Here is a 19,869-nt window from a genome sequence, read left to right on the forward strand (position 1 = left end):
GTCCTTCGAACTGGACTAAGCATCACATGGATGTGAGACACATTAACAGGAGAAAATCAGATTTAATAGGGTGTGTTTGGGGAATCCACACAGACATGGAAATTCCAAAAACCGGCAAGATGAGGTATACATGTCATCCTGAACTTAGGAGAACAGAGCAGGGGTCTGAACTTCAGAGAGAAGGGATGCATCTCATGGGGGGCCTAAGAAGAGCAGATGTTCAGCAATTAGCTGTTTGCCCTACCAAACAGATGGGTTATTCAGATGAAATTTATCTTTGCTAGTAACCGTAATTCCAGGAAAGACGCCCAATTTTGATTCGTCGATGTAGTTGAGCGAGGGGCAAAAGTGTGTCTGGAGCTGGTAGAGTCTTGATTGCCTTCAGGTCAGAGTAATCTTCATGCCAAAGGGGCCCATCTTGTGCAGGACTGCCCTCGGCCCCAGCAGTGGATGTTTTATTGTCTGTGTTGATCGACAGCATTAGTCTGGCAGAAAAGTGGGAGTAAATATTTATGAAAGTCATGTCATATTTTTTGATCACCAACTTGTTAAGCTTGCAATGCAAATCGTACGAAGTTTACCATGGCTGTAGCATTACAAACTTAAATATGAATAGGACTCTGGCCAAAAGCGGTGCATTATGAAAGGACCAATCAAAGGGCATGAGCCCAGTTCACTCACTTTAATAATGACGTGCATAAAATCTCTGCTCGTGGAGAATATTGTGAGCAGGTGAACTGTATCTTGGAATCCTCTGTGGTCCCTTTCTGCCACTTATCCCCTGGTGCTTCCCAGCAGAAACTCAGTCCCTCCCACTTCAAATCTGCCTTCCTTGTCACTGTCACCTTGCAATACATTATCATGAGTTAGTAGCTCATTTCTGAAATATTTTTATTTTGTTAACTCCTAATTTTGGAATGCAACATCCTCCCTGATAAAGAAATTGTAAACATCAGATCTGAAAATGACAGAAAGACTGTCCTGAAGCTGCTAACATTTTGCATGTTGGTAAGGTACAGCCTGCTATTAAATATTTACAGGATGGCAGGCCTTTTCCAAAGGGATCTTTGCCCTGATTATTTTAAATTCAAAATTTTGTAAGCTACAAACAGTACCTGAATTCATGTTAGTCGTAGAGCTTGACCTTATTTAATAGAAAAATTATTCTCTGGGGTGCCTCGGTGGCTCAGTGGGTTAAGCCTCTGCCTTCAGATCAGGTCATAATCTCAGAGTCCTGGGATCAAACCCCGCATCTAGCCCCACATCGAGCCCCACATTGAGCCCCACATCGGGCTCTCTACTCAGCAGAGAGCCTGCTTCCCCCTCTCTCTCTGCCTGCCTGTCTACCTACTTGTGATCTCTCTCTGCGTGTCAAAAAAAAAAACAAAAAAAAAAACCTTAAAAAAATATTCTCTGGTTTCCAAAGTTCTAGACTTTCTTTTCTTCAGAAGTTTCATTTGTTTGTTTGTTTTTATAAACCATGAGTATTGCAAAGAGTTGGATTACAAATATCTGCCTCTAATAGATTCCTTTACCAACTCACATCGGTTTACTTTACTGCACTCATGGGTACCTCTAACACAAGGGGAGAGGCCTAAATTTATAGTAGAGCTGTTGGCATAATGTCTCCATCTGACCAAATTTTCACCAGAAAAAAATACTATGTTTGTGTTAAGAGTATCAGATAGCATCAGATAGCATGTTGCTTGCAGCCTAATCTGGGGGATGGAGCAAATGGAAGGTCTTTGACGCTCAGGGGAGTCACTGCTGCTCCAACAGCCCAGGGCCATCCACACACTATACCCTGCTTTGTGACAGACAGAGCTGATCTAAGAGAGAACTGAAGGCATTTTATACTTCTCTGTATTTTTGTCTTAGGTAAATTCATGTATTGTATATCAGCATACGTCCTTGAGAAAAGGTATTTGTGATACTAGAAATCAAAACACAGAATGTTTTTATATCCAGCACCTCTTCTCGGACCCTCATCTTTTCAAAGCCAACTTCTCCTTCCTTTTCACTTTGCTTATCCTCTAACAGAAATATCATTTATGCATACCAACAGGTGCTTTCTGAAAGAAAACATCCTTTTTCTCCCACCAAAAGTACTGCAGCATGGTAGTCCTAAAGAGTTAAATAAAATAATATCTTCCCATTTTCTATGTTACAACATGTACTCTGGTTCAATTCTTACTCTCAAGGATGTATTCTAGCCTTCTATAGCTTCAGTGGGAAATGTATACAAAATACATTTCAAGAAAAAAATTGCACTAGAGACTGATAAACATTTCAAGGATAAAGGTAAATATGTTCAGTGAGATCTCTATCTTCACTATTCAAAGGATGCCAAGTGTTCATCAAGTTTACACAGTGATTTTTTCCTAATGTCTCAGATACTTGATGTAAGTAGGGGTACGTTATCCTCTTCAGAATAAGGTCTCCTGGATGGACCAAGCGTGTGGGCTAGATATCGGTGATATTGCTTGTAGCGGTCACTAGATGGCGCTAGGAGCATCTAAAATAGCTAAGTGCCACACAGTAGCGTCCTAAAATACTCCTTTAGTTCAGCATTTCCTAGAATTGTAGAAAATTCGTTCTGAAAGAAAAACTATTTCTGAAAGAAAAACTATTTTTAAATTACTTTGCACATTTTGTATACCTAAACATGCTTTTCTTCCAAGGTTAAAAATAATCACAGAACCTCATTAGAAATTGTGAATTTTTTTTTAATCTATTTAAGGACTGATTTCCCCCCCTCCCCAGAACTGGTTTTCCTTCTTTGCTTATAAACCATTCATGATGATTGCTCTACTTGGTAGCATTCTACCAAGCTGCTAAGGCTGCACTTGTAGTACTTTAAAAGCTTGTTTTTTTCGGAATGTATATATGTCTACAAGAAAATTAGAAATAGTGGTTGATGGAAGGTAAAGTGCCTTATGTAAAGTCAGATAAACAAGCTAATGGTCACACTGAACTCAATTTTCAGCCTACATAATCAGGAATCATTAAATTATAGTTTTTCTAACTCTAAGACATATTGCATGACTCAAGCAGTGAAAGTGGGTTGGAAAATTATGGCCTCAAACAAATAGAGTGGAATCCTTCTTTTTGCTGATGTTGGAAAAGTTTCTAATTTCTAAACTGCTGACCTACCATGAAATAGTTGAAGTTTGTGAGTATATAACTTCCACTGGAGTACAGGACAGATTTTTTTTTTTCCTGCTCATTAATTATTTAATGAAAGTGTCAACGTTATGGATAGATGTGAAGGACTAGTGTTCACAGAGCTGGAATGGGCTCTCCTTTGGTACAGGCAGCAGGATAGGACCGAAAGGTGGGGACAGGAGAGAGGAGCACAGAGATACTCCCACAGAGTCAAGCCCAGAAAGATGGTCAAGAACACAGTAAGAAGTGTCTCTCAAAGACGGTTATACCTGATGATCTCTCATAGTTGACCTCAGGGATTTTTGCAATGCTTTAAAGCCACATTCTCTGGATACAAATATGTTTGTATTTGTTTTGCTGCACAGAGCTGTTCTAGAAGAAGATATTTTCTGATTAACTAAGTCAAATAATTAAAACCTTAGTTTTGTTATTAATTGAACATTTTTGTTTTGATTCAATTGCTTGTTTATATTTACTTAAAATCTGAATGCTGGTTTGTGCAAAGAATATTCAAAATAGTGAAAAGTGTTTTTTAATAGGTTGTATGCAATTAGTGACTTCTGGAAAAAAAATCTGCTATTTTGGAACAAAAAGGCAAATGAATGGGCATCTTTTGGGATACTTAATAGTTCTTAACTATATATCCATATAGGTATATGTGTATGTCTTTAGGAGTGAGTTCTAGACTCACTAGAGTAAAATTGTTTACGGATTCCTGAAGAATTAGCTCTGAAGGTGTGCCTAGATACTGAGAAAGCCTGAAACTCTGTTACTGAATATGTGATCCTGAGTGGGATATTAACACTTGGGAGCCTTGATTCTGTGTCCCTAAAATAAATATAATACTTACCTTACACAGGCCATTAGAAGGATTAAGTGAATTTAGATGTCTAGCCCAGACTGGCTCTTATTGGCTACTCAGCCAATGTGATTTTCTCCCTTCCCCCAAGTCCCCTACACAGTGATGAGATTTTTTTTAAAATGGGCAGGCATGCACTGAATCAACTATATTTTAAAATAATAATAATAATAACACAACAGTCTTTATTTTGCTAATGAGTAAATATTATATTTACAATTTTAACAATGTAAATTGTAAATTTAACTGCTGCCATCCACTTCTCAAAAGTAGAAATCATGCCAACAGAATGTATCAGTATCTCTCACCCTCTTACTGGATGTCACTGTAAGCTGATAGCTTTTTGCCTTGATTTCTTTAACTTGTCTGGAAAGTGAAAAGGACAGAGAATGCAAATGGCACCCGCGCCTGATCCCCCATGCCCTACAGGGAATTCCCCTCTGTACTCTGTAAGACAAAACAAATAAGACTGTTAATAAGATTATTTCATTCAGGCTATCGCAATAGGGAAAGTCCCCCAGATGAGATGTTCTGAATGACTTTGAAGGGAGGTTTTGTTTAGATTCTTATAGCGAGAAGCAGACGTAGTACAGGTGAGGAGATTTGGAGTTGGGATTGGTTTGCAATAAGGGGAACAGTCAATCATTAGCTGAACAGGAAATGTTGTCTCTGTATCTGGCCAGTCCAGGAGGACAAACAGTTCTAATCTTAGCTAATCACTTATGAGACAAAGAACAGGAAGTTGGGAACAGGCTAAAGGGGAAGCACGTGTCTAGCTCTATCAGCAATCTCAGGCAAGAGGGGAAAGTCTCTTTGGCCTTGTCACAGGCAAACAAGGGAGTCATCTTTGAATCTTATTGGAGTCATGAGAAAGAGTGGACAGAAAACCTTACCTAAGTAAGACGTAGAAGGTGATTCTTTTTGGTGAGTTGCTTTCCTAGAACAAAGATGATGAGGGATTTTAGAAAACAAGAAATTGTGAGGATTTCTCAACCTTCACTATTTTCTAGAAGCACAAGGCTCAATCAGGTAAAATTAAACCTTGTCAGTTCCCTCTCCCCTCTTCGTTCAAGACAAAGGAGTATCTTTAACTGCTAAACTATAGGGGACTATAGGTGATTATAAATCTCCTGAGTCAGGTGAACCAGGGACAAGAAATGCTCCTGTGAAGACTCTTGCTAGAGTTGTAATTGAAAAACTAATTGGATCATTTTTTGAGAGGTAGTGGCCCATGTCAGTTCTTTTAAAATTGTTCAGGTCAGTTGTCTTAAAAGAGGGATACCTTACATGAGAAAGAGAAATATTGACATAAAAGGTTAAATTGAAGAACCAGGAGTTAAAGCCTGAGAAGATTCAGTCCAGTGGATTCCAAGAGTTGGTGGATAGGAATCATGCATCACTGCTCATTGAGGCTAAGACGTCAGTGTTCTTGGTGATATTGTCCAGTCATGGCTACTTCTCTCATAAGGACATGCGTGACGAAAGCATTTCACTGGACTTCCTCAGTGACTTGGACAGAGACTTGCCCAGGGAGAAATCATGATCTGCTGTGATAATGAGTCCTTCAGGGTTGATATCATGTCATTAGGCTTTAGCTCCCAGTGCTTCTTCAGATCTTGAGGGAAAGAGCAGCAACAAGGCAACCTAGAGTCTCTATAAGGATCTATGCAGTCAAGTTTTTATTTTCGGTGATGCCAAGTCAGGAGGGAGGGAGAAAAATTGGAAACATGAATTGGAGGGCTAGAGCCAGATAGTGAAGAAAGCTGGGAAGAATTGCATATTTGCTAAGGGCTGACCATTCGTGCAAGCTAATAGCATCCAGTCCAGTTTCAAGTAGCAAACAGTTTTTTCCAAGTGGGAAAGGAAGTCAGTTACATCTCAAATAAACACGATACAGAGTTTGCATATTCATCAGTTACCTGCAACTTACAGAAAGGTACAAAGGAGTTCACAGACAATGAGCATATTGTTGTATCATGATCCTTATCCGCCTGAATCGGACTTTCACACGGACTCACTTTATTATTTTTTTCAAAATCTTAGTTTAATTTTTTTCAGTGTTCCAAGATTCATTGTTTATGCACCACACCCAGTGCTCCATGCAGCATGTGTCCTCTTTAATACCCACCACCAGGCTCGCCCATTCCTCCCACCCCTTTCCCCTCCAAGACCCTCAGTTTGTTTCCCAGAGACTCACTTTAAACCGAACTTGAATTTTCAGTTAATGGTAGATTTTTATTTTGCCTTTTGAAACACAGCCCAATCTCTATCAAAGTGGTATTCTTTCTCTCACCACAATAAATAATAAGCTCAGCTTTGTTTTGTCAAAGGTTACATGTGATAGAACTGGAAAGATGACATTTGGCGATTGAATACCAGACTCTATCAGGTTGGGAAGTCGGGTGGCTTTGGACACCAAAATGAAAAGAGTCTTGAATATGGGACTGGGTCAGATGTTCAGCTGAAACTTCTTCCAGATATTGGGCCTAATAAGTCTTAGACAAATTGGAGGCTAGTCCCAGTTTGAGAAAACAGATAAGGTATTGAGTATTCATACATCAAGGAAAATTTACTGAAGTCTTTAAAGAACTTGATTCAGTTTGGTTAAATCTTTTTTTTGTTATGTTATCCTCTATAAAACATGCTTTGTGAAACTTTTATATCATGGTTATGAGAAGGAAATATTCAGGGACTAATCACAATGTCTAAATAAATAAAATGCTGATTTTTAATTTAGTGGCCATTTGTATTACATTTAATTATGCTTAAAATATGCTGATCTTTTCATAACTTGCATGCTCTTTTATTAGCTCAATAATTTAGCAGCTTTAGTCAAAACTCAGTTTGCACAGAAAATTTTTATGACACAGAGGGAGGAAAAAGTGATTTTAAGAACACAAAGCAAAGGATAGTAAATTAGAGGTACCAGTAGGTAGCTCTGAAATGAAGATATTTTCCAAAAGTATTATAAATGAGAACTAAAATGAATTCTTTTTTGGTATAAGCACAAACTAAGTGGTATAACCACTAAATTGTTTTGTTTGTTTGTTTGTTTGTTTGTTTTTGTTCCCAATGTTTTGTCAATATAGAAAAAAAAACAATGAAATAAAAACAATTTTAAAAAGAGAAAGTGCAGCCAGGGGAAAACAATTCAATGAACATACCCAGAAACAAAAACTTGATTTTCTGTGACGGTTGGACATTTAAAAACAGAAGTATGTTACAAGAAGATAATTCCTCTTCTCCTCAGGCTTTAATTTTTGTAGTTGTGATTGTTTCTGGAGGGACAGATTAACAATTCACTCCAGCTTTAAAGTCATGGGTAAGATACACCCCTGACTGAGCTGAGGGGTATTTCTGAGTAACATCGGAGACTTATCTAACCATTGTGCTTGTCTTTAAATGTCAGAAGGCGTTATTCATTAGTATTTCATGGGTACAATCAACACCACTAAAGGAAGTTAAATTTGATTGATAGTTGTTTAAAAACATATTTCAAAAGTACTTTTGATTAGAACTGGCAAAATTTCTCCAAAATAATCATCAGAACATACTTCCAAGAGATTGTTCTACTCTGACATCTTTATTTTCACTGGGAAGTATGCTTTCTTTCATTCAAATTCTGTCATGACACTCCGAAATATACACCTAAATGTGTATAAATAGCCGTTCATTCAGAGAATATTTTTTGAGTGCCTCCTATGCCCCTGACCACTGTGTTGGATGCTGGAGACTTAGAGTTAATAATGGAAATCTGCTCCTACCCTCACGGAGCTTCTAGTCTAGAGAAGGACACAACTACAGCACACTGTGGTGAAGCGTGATAGAAAGGGGGACATTCAGCGTGATCTGCGGGACTCCAGGAAGTGCACCGAACCACTCTGGGAAGGGAGAAAGGAGGAGTCAGAAAGGATTCCTGAAGAATAAGGTGAAAAAATAAATAGGAATTCGCCATGCAAGGGTAGGAAGAGAGGACAGTCATCGGCAGAGATACTCATGAGTTGTATGTATTGGTGCGCTGTAGCTGAAACAACCGCTGCCTGAGTGTGAGCATTTTCCGAGCAAGAACTCTGCCCTACTTATATACGTAACCTTGCTGCCTAGTCCAGGGGTTGGCATTGAAGAGGTGTACCATGAGTGTTTGATCAGAGGAATATAGGAAAAGATGCTGAGTTCTAAGGTGTTCAGAAAGCAGACCTAAATCTGCTAGGGGATGAGATTTCTTGGCACTTTTGTACAAGTGATCCTAGTAGGTCAAGCAAGCAAAGTTAATCAGGTCAAGAATGCCAACAAAACAGGCGAGGAGACCTCTTCTTCAGTGTCATGCCTTCTACTTAGCCAGGTGTAAATCGTGACTCAGGTGAGAGATATTTCTTGTACTAAGATGGTACCCAGGGCCAGAACCGATAGAAATGAGACAGTTAGGTGTGTGAAGCAGAGAAAAATCATGGACAAGTAGAAGGAAGGCATGAAAGCAGGGAAGAGTACGAACAGTAGGTTATAAAAGAGGGAGGAAAGGAAAATAAAAGTCTTTGAGTAAGAACTTGAAAATAAACAGGGAGTAAAAGGATAAACAAGTGAGAGAAAGAACAAAATACAAAGCAACAGGAAGCAAGGTTTGAAAATCCATTCCAAGTTAAACTCATGAAAATGACCTCAAAAAGAAACACCAATTGAACTTTTTTGGCTATCTTATCAAAAACCTAAAGTCCTCTGGCTAGAAAAAATACACCTTTTATTATGTCAGGAGCCAAGAGTTTCTACAATATTATTGAATCAAGTATTTGTCAGACAAATAGATGTTGATAATTGTTGGAAACTATTGGCCTACTTTTTCTCCTTCAAAAAGGATTTTTTTCCTACCATATATTTATGCCATTTGTTTAACCACAAATAAACAGTCAAATTATTTTGTTTATAACCTCAAACCCAAAAGCTTGTTCAGAACAGAAATATGAACCAGAAATAAATTACATGGTAAATCAAACCCTCATTTTGGGGCTGGGACACTATGCAAAGTGGTTTACAATTTGTCCTTTGCAGTGTAAATGAAAACCCCAAGATTTTGGCAAGAAAGGAAACGTTTCCTTCTTTTTAAATTATGTTTTTGTATACATGAGGAGACTTCACAAATAGAAATTTTCCCATTTTCTAAAAATGTGGAAGAAAAATTACCCTTGAGAAAATGGTTATTTTTAAATATAAAAATATATTCCTTAAAAGAAATGCAAATTAAAACTACATTGAGATACTACTTCTCACCATCAGATGGCAAAAATCCAAAGGATTGAAAATTTACTTGTTGGTGAAGCTACAGGGAAACAGGTCGCCTAACTTAGAGCTGGTAGATCTGCAAAATGTCACAGCCTCTAACGAGGGAAATTTGATCATATCTGATAAGAGCACACGTGCATTTTCCTCGTGACCCAACAATTCGCTTTACAGGAAACTACTCTAAAATATGAAAATAAATATGCATAAATGACTCACTACCATTTTACTGTAATAGCTAAAGAATGGAAATAACCTCGGTGTTTGATTATGGGACTGGTTGAATAAACGATGGTACATCCACATGATAAGAGTATTGTGTGTCAATAAAAACAATAAAAATAATATGTTAAAAATAGGATTTTCTATATAGTGTGGACCTATCTCTAGGACGTATTGAATTAAAGTAGTAAAAGAAGGGGAAAGGATGCATAGTATGCTATTTAGCTTAAAGGGAAAATATGAGAATACTTCTACATTCTTTTGAAGTTTTTAAAAAATTTATTCATGAGTGGGGCGCCTGGGTGGCTCAGTGGATTAAGCCTCTGCCTTCCGCTCAGGTCACGATCTCAGGGTCCTGGGTTCCAGCCCCGAATCCGGCTCTCTGCTCAGCGGGGAGCCTGCTTTGCTTCTCCCTTTCTCTCTGCCTGCCTCTCGGCCTACTTGTGATTTCTCTCTCTGCCAAACAAATAAATAAAATCTTAAAAAAAAAAATTTATTCATGAGAGAGAGAGGCCGAGGCAGAGTTCTCCCCGCTGAGCAGGCAGCCCCCTGCGGGACTTTATCCCAGGATCCCCGGATCATGACGTGAGCCCAAGGCAGATGCTTAACCATCTGAGCAACCCAGGCTCCCCTACATGGAAAGGTTATATATAATATATTATATATTATATTTTAAATTATCTATAAAGAAAGAAAAGAGATAGGGTGAAAGAGATAAGAAAAATAGATTTCTTAGTATACAGTATTTTGTAGGTTTGACTTTGAAACCATGTATTTTACTTAATTTACTTAATTAACACTTCTTTTTTTGATCCCCAAATATTTAAAGTAAAGTGAAACAATTAAAACTAGGAATCTCTTGATGGCATCACTACACCAATGACTTTACAGCCCAGCGATTTAACTGCACATCCTTAGTTGTATGGACCCTAAGGTCTATGAGATAATATTAAGCTGTGTTTAAGGGACATCTTACTGTTGTGGTAGCAATTGTATTGTAATTTGGAGAGTAGTGTATTATGGGACAAAGTACATACTTTTATTGTCAGAGGTTTTCAGCATAAGAAAAAGGAGGTACATACATAAGATCACAAAAATTAAGGAAAAAGTCTCTACTCCTGAATTCTGTTGGAAGTACCATGAGTCAGTGTAAACCATAATGTACTTTGCATATAAAGGTTAATGAGCTTAAAGTTGAGTCTAGAGAAACCATGCAAACTGAAACACACAGAGAAAAAAAAAAGACTAAAAATATAAACACAGCCTAAATGTCAACTGGAAAAGTAAAAAGCAGTCTAACATCAAACACATGTCTAATTGGAATCTGAAGTGGAAAAGAGAGAGTAGAGCAGGAAAAAATACTTAATTAAATAAAGGCAAACATCTTTCCAAATTCAATTTTTTAAAAATCCAACCAGAAATCCGAAAGCTTGTCTATCCCTAGGCCAAGGAAACCACACATAGGGGTACACAGTCCAACTGGTGAACCCCGAGGATAAACAGAACTGTTTAAAAGCAGATGGAGGAAAAAACACACACTGTATTTGTGAGGCAATAATAAGAATAATCACAGGCTTTTTGTGAGACTTTATGTAGGTTAGAAGATAATAGAATGACGTGTTTAAAGGGTTCTAAGTCCAAAAAGGAGGTATAGTCAAAGGAAATATTCTTCCAAAATGAAGGCAAAAACAGGATTCAAGATATATACATGTAAACAAAGCGGAGAGAATTTGTCACTAACAGACCAACATTCTAAGGTAGACTTTAGACTGAAGGAACATAATGCTGATATTAAACTATAAGAGAACATTACTATAAAAAAGGAAATTAGAAACCAATGTCACTCATTAACCTAGACATAAAAATATTTTAAAAAATATATTCACAAATCAAGTTCATTAACTTATAATACTACATTGTGACAACTAGGGTTTATTCTAGTAATACAAGATGGGTTTCATATTGAATATCAAACATGTTCGCAAATACAAAAGGAAAAAATCATATTATCATTTCAGTGGGGGGGAGCATTTGACAAAATTCAATACCAATTATTGACTTTTTAATAACTCCCGCCAAACCATAGAAAGCAATTTTCTCAATCCATTCAAAGGAATCTTCAAACAAACAAACCCCCAAAACTATGACAATGTTTCATACCTAACCATGGAAGGATAAAGACTTCCTTTCTAAGGTCAGAAACAAGGACAGGGTGGCCACTCTGACCACTTAACATTCAGTATTGCACTTGAGCTACTCTTCATGCTGTGGGTGCAGAACTCGCTCCCAGAATTGTTTGTACAATGCATCTAGCTTGCTGCCCAGGGGTAGATCCCTATCTGCTGAACCTTTAACCAGTGTCCATTCAGAACACCAGTACCCAGCTCATGCTATAGAAAAAGGAGACTTCGGGGCAATGTCATGGACTGTACTGCTTCTCTGTTTCTAAGTTACTGCCAATAAAGCTCATATAACATCTACACTGTATAATGCTACTGGTAGAATTCTGTGATCCCTTTGCGTGGGTCCTGGATATATCTTGGAATTTACCCATGCATGTTTCTTCCAGATATACTCTATATAATGTTTATGAAGTTATTATATAACTATTTTTTAGTAAGAGCAAAATACTGAACACAATCTAATTACCCAATAATAGAGAAGTGGTGAAAAAATCACGTACATTCAGAAAATAGACTACCTGACAGTTATAAAAATTATAAAAAAAGAATTAAGAAACTCATTATGTAGGAACATGTAATGATCTCCAAGATACAATGTTAAAGGAAAAGGCAATGCAAAGAAAATGTGTATATTAAAGGAAAGTAAGATAGATAGTTAAATGATAGATAGATAAATAGATACACATTTACCTGTATATGTGTAACATATCTCTGTAAAGATACACAAAAAATATTTAATATTTGTTAAGTCTGGAGAAGGGAACTTGTTGGCAGGGCAAGAATGAAAGGGAAATGTTTACTATAAAAGCCCTATCTTCCTTTTGAAAGTGAAATCATCTTATTGTATTGATCCAATGTTAAATCAAGTTGATCCAGAACTAAATCAAATTGAAATTTAAAAAATAAAGAAAAAAATCCCTTCTCTAAATCAAAGTATTATTTCTGTGTTACTATTCTTAGTCCATGGAGTGTCTCCTGCCATTATGCATAGGACAGGTTGAGATGTGATAACAGGATTCAAATCTAGATAAGGAGATAAAATAGTGAGAGAAATAACATGGGAATGAATATTATCTGTCAAGATCCGTGACCCTTTTGAGATAATCTTCAGTGTACAAGAGCCAAACTTGAGGACTCTCACAGGAAAGGCTGTGCCAGATAGACACATATAATTCCCTTACACCGACTACCCTTTGCTGCCTTGTCACTACAATCCCACCTTCCAGCTCGATACTCCTGCCATGTAAACACAGCTGTCTCTCACTCCTCCTCTGACCTCATTTTTTTTGATGCTTCAGAATCTTACTAATCCAGTCAAAGCTAGCAAAGAAGATAAAGTTGGATTTGGAAGGGGATGGATAATAGAAGGTAGAGAAGGAAGAGAGTTTTTAGGATGAAATCTGGGAATCTAACCACCAAGTTATAATATAACATATATGGGAAAATTCATTTCCATTTTCTACACTACCAGCATACATACACACACACACACACACACACACACACACACACACACACACACACACCTTGCTTGGTGATAATTTTTGGATTTGACAAAAGCAAAATAAACAAGTGTGATGACATCAAACCAAAAATCTTCAGTACAGCAAAGAAATCCAACAAAATGAAAAGGCAACCTATGGATTGGAGAAGATATTTGCAAACCATATATTTAACAAAGGATTAATATGCAAAGTATATAAGGAATCAATCAATACCACTGTGGAAAACAGTATGGAAGTTCCTCAAGAAATTAAAAATAGAAGCACCATATGATCCAACAATCCCACTTCTGGGTATATATCCAAAGGAAAAGAAATCACTATCTCAATGAGATATCTGTACTCCCATATTCATTGCAGCATTACACAAATACAAGATATATACTATATATAGTATATATACACATATATACATATATACACAATATATACAGTATATAACATTTATACATATATGTGACACATACATATATTGTATATATATGTAATGCAGCAATGAGAATGGGATTATTAAATATATATGCATGTTTATATATCTATATATTTATTTATTCAGCTTTAATAAAGTAGGAAATCCGCTATTTGTGACAACAAGGATGACCCTAGAGGACGTTATGTTCAATGAAATAAGCCAGACAGAAGACGACAAATACTACATGAAATCTCTTCTATATGGAACCTGAAGAGGAAGGAAGGAAGAGAGGGAGGCGGGGAAGGTAGAGATGGTGGTTCCCTGGGGCTGGCCGGTTGGAGGTCACGGGGAATGGGAAGTTGGTAAAAAGTTGGTAAAAGTATACAGCTTTCAGTTGTAAGATGAATAGTTCTGAGGATCTAATATACAGCACTGGGACTGCAATTGCTAAGACTGTATTGTGTAATTGAAATTTGCTAGGAAATTTGATTGAATATATTCACTTTGAATATATTGAATATGTTGTAATTTTTATTTGTCAGTTATATGTCAGTTATAAAGCTGATGGGGGTTGGGCAACATTTTGAACGATGCCCTATTTTTAAAGGAGGTTTTTACTTCTATGTTTGTACTCCCTGTGGAGACATAAAGAATGAAGGTTATAGCAGCAAAAAAAAAAAAAAAAAAAAAAAAAGCTATGGCTGATATTTAGACCCAACTAGTAAAGATGTGTTCGTTTTCTTTTTTAAAAATAAAGCTTATGTTGAATCTCATTTATGCATAGATAATGCTGGTTGGTTTATGGAGACCATGGCAAAAGCAAAAAATATACCAGCATAGGTTTCAAGGTCCAGCAGGCAGTTCTGAAGAGCTTCATGCTGGCAACTTTAAGTAACTTTCTCCTTCATATATCACCAACACCAAAATTTGTGAAACAGATGGTATTGCATGGCTATTTATAGTTTGTGTTGAAACTTGTTAAAGACAGTTTGGATCATGATTAAGAAATCTTATCACCTCTTAACTGAAACATAGCACAAAGTTTTTCTTAGAAGGTGTTAGAAAGGCAGCTGATGATTATAGTCAATGTTTCTTCTTTCTACAGATAAAAAATCTAAAATCACCAGTGGCCTTCTGGATGCAAGCATACAGAGAAAATCAAATACAGGGGCGCCTGGGTGGCTCAGTGGGTTAAAGCCTCTGCTTTCAGTTCAGGTCATGATCCCGGGGTCCTGGGATCGAGCCCCACATCGGGCTCTCTGCTTGGTGGAGGGCCTGCTTCCCCCTCTCTCTCTGCCTGCCTCTCTGCCTACTTATGATCTCTGTCTGTCAAATAAATAAATAAAATCTAAAAAAAAAAAATCAAATATATAAGTATTTGTATCTACTGAATAAACAGGTGTACCTTGGGTCCCTGACACGTGGTAGATTAAATAGATGGTAGATACATAGCTAGATAGGTCGGTCGGTAGGTAGGTGTATAGATGGATATAGATACTTATTCTACTTCAAAGTATCTTTTTTCCATGATTTAAAGTAGTAGCCATTAGAGCTGTTGAACAACTGCTTCTTGTTCTTCCCCTTCTGGGCACTTTGTAGATTTATGCTTCTTTGCTCTTTTGTGTTTGGATAAAACTGTGTGACTAAATCTGGCCAATGGCTTGTGGACAGATTTGTGATGTGATAGCTCTGGGCTCTGTGACAATGCCAGACCTCAAAAAAAAAAAAAAAAATTATTTTTCCTTTTGGTCCTTGACTGACCACAATAAGCAAAGCCATTACCAACCTGTGATGAACATGTTGGAAAAAGCAGTAAAGCAGCGTTACTTTGAGGTTCTGATATTTTTCAGGTTATTTATAACTAAAGTATCATCTAGTCTATCCTGACTGATACAGGTCATACTAAAGTCAACACACAATAAAAAGCAGCATCTTTTTATTTACTCATGGAAACAGAGAGAAAGAAAATGCCTATTCCTGCAGACAGCATTTCTTTCTTTACATGAAATAGGACAAAAAAACAAATAATAAACACACAACAGAAAACCAAACAGGCCAATTTGAAGCAAATTTACCTGCAATGCTGCTGCTACTGGAGAAGAAGAACTCTCTTAGCTAAGTTTTCTTGGCTGTCAAAATGCAGAAATTACTATGACTAATTTTAGTAAAGGGAATCAAGGAATCATTAGTATCTCCCAAGCAAAGGAAAAGATAGGAAAAAAAAATAGACATTAGGAGAAGAAATGCAAGAAAATTAGAGAATCAGTTCAGGAGATTGATTAGGATTTCCAAAAGAGGGGGGTGGAAGACATTAAAGTAAAAATGAAATAATTCAAGTTAATGTTCTGGAAACTAAAGAAATAAATTTTCAGATTACAAAAAAAAAATCCAGAGTTCTCTGCAAAAAGGCTGAAAACTTACCAGGTATACCATAATGAAATTTCAGAATAGTGGGAACACTGAGAAGATCCTAAAAGGTCTGAGAGGGGAAAAAAAAAAAAGGACAGAGAGAGAGGGAGGGAGAGGAAAGAAGACAGAGGAGCGAGAGAGAGAGAAACAGAAAGCAAGAAGGAAGGAAAGAACGAAGGGAGGGTTGTACGGTTCTTGTCTCATGCAGTTAGGAATGAATCTCAAGGACACAAAAGAGTGAAGTGAAAGTTTTTTAAGTGAAGGTGAGAACAGGAAAGGCGAGCTCTCCAGAGGGAGAGGGGACCAGGATGGGTTGCCGCTGAAGGTTTTTCTGGGCAGACCTTTATAGAAAACTGACCAGGGAACTTGATAACTTTCATGGCAATGTCATGGTAGATTTGTTAATATCATGAGCATATCCTGTGTATATTTAGAATAAACGTGGTGGACTTACAACTGTCATGAGAACATGCAAAGGGGTTCTTGTAAATACGAGAACAAACAAGGTGTTCTTGTAATTATCCTGAGAACAAACAAATTGTTCCCTTCTCTCTGGTTAGTATCTCATAGGCAGCATTTCTCTACACCTGGGATTTCCGAAAGCCTGGTTACATAGCCCCTACCTGTCTCTCCCTACCTAGCCTCTCCTGCTCCTGGGAAGGAAGGAAGGGAGGATGGAAGGGAGGAAACAGATTTCTGACAAAGCATCAAGAATCAGGTTGCCTTCTGTGTTAAGATGACATTAAGTGCTGTATAAAATAGACCCCAAATATGAAATGGCTCAAATATATGAATTTATTTCTCAGCAGCTTCTCCATATTTAGAAATTCGGGGACTAAGACTTCTCCTCACTTTGGGAGGTTCTATTCTCTAGAACCCCTTTCTCTTCCCCATCCAGCTGGCAAAATAGGGGAAAAAAAAAAAGTGTGTAGGAAGCCTGTCCTATTCTTAAAAGACTTAACCAGAAAAGAAAACACGTCATGTGTACTGACATTGCGTTAGTACCAAGACAATCATAAATAACTATGAGAAAGGCTGGCATGAAGTGTAGCTGTGTCACAAAGCATAAGAGGAATAGAATTTTTGGTGACCAGCTAGCAGCATAGAGGGAGCAGTATGGCCCATGTAGCCACTAGCAATAAAGAGCCTGGTTTCCTTCAGGATCTAAGGAAATGAAATCACCCATCTGGGCATCCTTCGCAGAGTAACATACTATGATCCTTAACCTTGGTAAAGGCATGCTCATAAATATTAATTTGTCCTAATCTATAAAGGCCTACATATTAAATAGAATACTTATGATCCAGGTATTATGAAAAACTAGAAAACACGCATAATAAAAAAAAAAATCGGGGGTGCCTGGGTGGCTCAGTGGGTTAAGCCTCTGCCTTCAGCTCAGGTCATGATCCCAGGGTCCTGGGATCAAGCCCTACATCGGGCTCTCTGCTCAGCGGGGAGCCTGCTTCCTCCTCTCTCTCTGCCTGCCTCTCTGCCTGCTTGTGATCTCTCTGTCCAATAAATAAATAAAATCTTAAAAAAAAAAATCGGTGAATCCAGGAGACTCAGAGGAAAAATGGGATGGGAGGGAGAGAGAGGGGAGAAAGGCACTACACAGAGGGTCTAGAATAACCAGAGTTCTGCTTGGCCTGAAGTCTGAGGGTTGTGCTTCTCAAAGCAAACAGAGGGAGCCTTGTGTCCACAGAGAACAAGAGAGAGTAGCATGATAGCTTGACTGAGGTTAGAAGCGGGGTTAAATTGAAGGGGGGAAAAAAAAAGACTCGAGAAGAGTCTGACAAGAAAACCCCATGTTCAGGAGGACTGAAATTAGAAACCCAGTCTGAACCACTGGAACCTAAGAATGGCCACTCTGAGTCAGACCAGGGGGTTCGGTAGCCCACTTTTCTTTTGCCATCATTGACCTCAAACATGTGCGTTCTTTGCCCTTTCTGGTTTTATTACACTTTTTTAAATGTGCAGCAACAAAATGTACCAAAAAAAAAAAAAATAGAAACCAAATTTCATAAGAACATAAATAGTGGTTTTATAGAGAAATGGAATAATGATTCTAGTTTGTTCCAAAGCATTTGCTTTATCTCAAATGGACTGAGAAATGGAGGATGAAGATGCTTGCCAGTGCAGACAGTGGGTGTGAACACGATGGCAGGAACAATCAGAGAGAAAGTTAAAGGCAGAGGATCTTCCAAGGAATGAAAGGACCACAGTCTAGAACCAACCATTTGAGATGCAGTGATAAGCCGGTGACTTGTTTGAGTCTACTATATGTTAGACACTGTGTTATAAACTTCTCATGTACTGTTTCTTATCCCCCCCACCAATAACTTTATCCCCATTTTACAGATTTGAAAACTGAACTTTATAATAGCTATAGCACTAAGTGGCCTGCAGATTCCAACTCTGTCTTATTCCAGTATGCACTTGGATTCGCTGTAATAGATCGGTAAGCAGAATAGGTGCTAAAGAGTGAAAATCAAACGTCTTTATGAGAATCATAACGAGGGTGGCATGATCTACTATGTGCATTTCAAAGATTTATTTATTTATTTTAGAGAGAGAAAGATAGAGAAAGAGAGGGAGAAGCAGACCCCCGCTGAGCAGGGAGCCTAATTCAGGACTGGATCCTAGGACCCTGGGATCATGACCTGAGTTGAAGGCAGATGCTTAACTGACTGAGCCACCCAAGCGCCCCTATTACGGGCATCTCAAATATCACTCTGGCTGTCATGTTTGAGACAAAAGTGGGGGAAAGGGTACAGACAGAGAGGACCTTGGGAAACTATTGAGTTGTTGTGAAGAGAGAATGGGGGCTGGTAAGCAGAAGTCAGATGTGGACCTCACTGAAGTGACTTGCTCATGCGCCGCATGTAGGCATGAGGGAAAGAAAGGAATCAAGAATGAGTCCTCCATTTCTGTGTTGAGAAATTAAATGGAAGTTAGCACTATTTAATAAGTTGAAGAAGGCTGATGGGAAGATAAGTTGTTTTGATGGAAAAGAGGGTCAGCAGTTGTGTGTCTGACCTATTAAGTTTTGAACATATTAGACATTTTTAATCCTCACAGAGGTTTTACAAAATTATTATTATCATCCCAGTTCACCAGCAACAAAGCTGGAAATTCAGGGATATATTAAGTTTCATCATCTTAAATAGTGAAGCTAGAATTCCTCCTCTGATCTTTTCGAAGGTCATGGAACATAAGGAGTTTCAAAAGTGCCGCATTGCCCCCCTAAAAGATGTCAGGATTCTTGAAGGCAGAGATTACTCAATTTTGGTCTTCCACATCATTTAACATCAGCTCTAAGAAAGGAATAATTTCAGAATTTTCAGGGTTTTAAACATACATAAGCATTATTTGAAAGTGAAATCACTTTCCTCTTCCCAAGAAGCATCCTTCAGTATCCTTGTCTAAGGAGATGAACCTGGGGAGTGGGAGGGGTGCTTTTCACTTGTATATGTACTTGAGAACTGCTTTATTGTTGTACCTTCAGCTTCCATGGAAAAGCTAAACTGCTATGTTAGTGAGCAGAATAAAAGACTCAACGCAGAAAGGCAGACTTTGCAGACACAGAAGTTACAGAATAAAAGCCTGCTTAATAATCTCCACATCATCTTCTGAAATTCCTTTTAACAGTAGCCATCTTTTTTTTTAACAGATTATTTATTTATTTATTTAATACTTTAAAAAAATTAACATATAATGTATTATTAGCCCCAGGGGTACAGGTCTGTGAATCATCATAACCGTGGCCACCTTAAAACCTGTGGTCTTCTTAATAATTTGATTGTGACAAAAAGTGTGTCTTAAGTAAATGTCACATTTTTTAAAACA

General features: G+C 37.7%; 1 long non-coding RNA gene across 1 annotated transcript in view; it reads left to right on the forward strand.

Annotated features, from left to right (window-relative positions):
* Positions 1-14,805, forward strand: part of LOC116568809 — a 49,382-nt gene extending 34,577 nt beyond the window's left edge. The window contains exon 3 of the long non-coding RNA XR_004276748.1: positions 14,720-14,805. This is a non-coding gene — a long non-coding RNA (uncharacterized LOC116568809). The remainder of the gene's footprint in view (positions 1-14,719) is intronic.
* Positions 14,806-19,869: the final 5,064 nt, after the last annotated feature.

This window comes from Mustela erminea, chromosome 11 (genome assembly GCF_009829155.1).
Source record: "Mustela erminea isolate mMusErm1 chromosome 11, mMusErm1.Pri, whole genome shotgun sequence".
Taxonomy (NCBI): Eukaryota; Metazoa; Chordata; class Mammalia; order Carnivora; family Mustelidae; genus Mustela; species Mustela erminea.